The 2,371-nt window shown below is 32.0% G+C and overlaps 1 protein-coding gene across 1 annotated transcript in view; it reads left to right on the plus strand.

The window, feature by feature from the left end:
* Positions 1-957, plus strand: part of LOC111717309 (uncharacterized) — a gene marked incomplete at its 5' end in the record, with an annotated part of 5,882 nt that extends 4,925 nt beyond the window's left edge. Inside the window, one exon of the mRNA XM_023492810.1 lies at positions 699-957. The remainder of the gene's footprint in view (positions 1-698) is intronic.
* Between the last annotated feature and the right edge of the window lie 1,414 nt (positions 958-2,371).

Consider the following 2,371-nt stretch of genomic DNA (forward strand, 5'->3'; position numbering starts at 1 on the left):
ATCTCAGCTTGTGTTTCAATTTCCAGATACATTTGATTTGATAAGATTCATGATGGTCAGTTTCAGAATTTCCAATGAAGGAGACCATCGTATTGGTGTCAGATTTTGTAGCCCTAGGGTGCACGCTTGCAGGAGTAGGGCAGGTTTGGGTGATGGCGTTAAACTCTTGAATGTAGTCCTCGTGTTCGTTTTCTTTTAGCTGATCTCTACGTTCTATGATTTCTTCAGTGTCGTAGATCATGGACGCTATTTGTTCGATTGTTTCGTAGTCAGTTTCTGCCAGATCGATTATACTTGGTTCTTCTTGAGTAATAATCTCAGGATTTTCAGTTTCTAAAATTGCTGGTTCTAGAATATGCAGTTCGTAAGTGAGTGGCTGGTTAACATCAGCCTGATGATTGATATTTTCAGAGTCGCTTGGCATGGGAGCTAGGAGAAAGCTTGATGAATCAATGTTGAGAAGATCCTGCATTTCTGTGTTTTGCTCGGTTTCAGGAAGGAGATAAATATTCACGTTGACTTGGTCAAGGGAGGGGATTTCTTGACAGGGTTCAGGGCATTGTGGATCCTCTGGTGTGTCATGGTTTGGATGGGGAGGAGGTTGGTTCTCCTTATTTTCATCGTCCATACTAAAATAGATAGAAAACGATGATAATAAATTTTTGAAATATTTAGTTAATAATTTGAAAATATTTTAGGTTGTAAAGCAGATGTGTGTGACAGTTTGAGATGGTCGAAAGAAACAAACGGGGTTAGAGAATTTAAAATTTAACATTTTGGATTGTTTTGTTCAAATGGAGAAGAAAATTGAAAATTAGATTTGAGGATAATTATGGTTAATTGCAGTAATTATTTAGAAAAATGCAAAAATGAAAAGCAGTCGATTTATCGATTTTCGTAAATTAAAATGAGATTTTATGTAAAGGGATTGAAGTTTTAATTGGCTTAGTTTCTGAGTTATGATCAAAAGTATTAAGTTTGGTTGCAATCAGTTGAATAAAATATAGTATTTTATTAATAAAGATGATATTTATGTCGAAACTATTTTTTAAATGTTTGAGGTTTCATAGGTGTTTGTAATTAGAAGGATATAGGAGTTGGGAAGAAATTTGTTAAAAGTTTTAGCTAAAAGTATGCTTTGAATGGAGATTTATCATAAATTGCTGAATTTCAATTTGTTTAAATTAATTCCAATCAGTATTGGACTGTGAGGTTTTAATGAGCCATAAATGGAAGTTAAGTGTAAAATTAACGTAAAATCTTATCTTGAAAAGAATTGGACTTAAGTTTTAATTCATATAGAAATGTGTTTGATAGTAAAATGAGCAATTTAGCGATTATCTGAAAGGTTCAATTAAGGAAACATCATTTAAACGTAAATTAACCTTCTTTAAGAGTTAAAAGAATAGAAAAATGAGCGATTTAGTAGCTTGGTAAATGGAAATGCAATGATATATTTCAAGGAGGAAAATGTTTAACTGTAAGGTAAAATTGTGAATAATAGTTTCAATATTTTATGAAAACGATCGATTTTAGGTATAAAAGAGTGGAAATATATTCAATCCAAGGAAAGAAACGTTAAACTCTAACTAAAATTTAAAATAATGATATCAATCTTTAAAATTTGTAAAATAAGGTGTTCTGAAGTATCTGAGAGAAGAAGAATGAAAGAAAAGGTGTTGGAGATTGGTAAAAAAAAATATGAAGTGTGTGCTAAAAATGAAACTTTAGTTAAGAAAAATAATGATATAGAAGAAATATTAAGACATTTCACCTTATTAGTTCACTCAATTTCACAGATTTAACGTGTGTATTGGTTCAAAGATAATTTCAGACTGCGCTTTTGCGAGTGTCAAAGTGTTGTAAAAGAAAAGTAGCAGGTGCATAGGGTGTCACAAAAAAAAATATTTAATTAAAATGTACGGTTTTGTTATTTATTTCGTCTTCATCCTCTGAATCAGTTTCAGATTTATTTACTGCCATTGAGCGCGTTACGCGCACAAAATTTTCATTTTTTGATTGGCTATCTTTTTTCTTTGACAGGGTGTGTGGAGTTAATATTTTTTGCGGCTGCATTTGTAATGAATCGGGTGTATTAGTTGAATGTTGTGACATATGGGTTATATTCGTATTGTTAGTATTGACGTTTCTCACGAGCTCTTCAGACTCATCCTGACTTTTTATATCAAATAAAGGTTCATTGTTCGGCAGATCGAGTTTAGAAAATTTTCGTAGTTCTGTATAATGGTTTTTATTTAATAGCTCAAACTCGTTGATTAAGATATCACGTACTGACTGGGGGAGGGTTGAAAAGGTTGGATCAAGGGGTGAATATTTATTTATATCGTTATAAGAATATACAGTTGTGAAG

The sequence above is a fragment of the Eurytemora carolleeae genome, unplaced genomic scaffold, assembly GCF_000591075.1.
Source record: "Eurytemora carolleeae unplaced genomic scaffold, Eaff_2.0 scaffold2502, whole genome shotgun sequence".
NCBI classification, from domain to species: Eukaryota; Metazoa; Arthropoda; class Copepoda; order Calanoida; family Temoridae; genus Eurytemora; species Eurytemora carolleeae.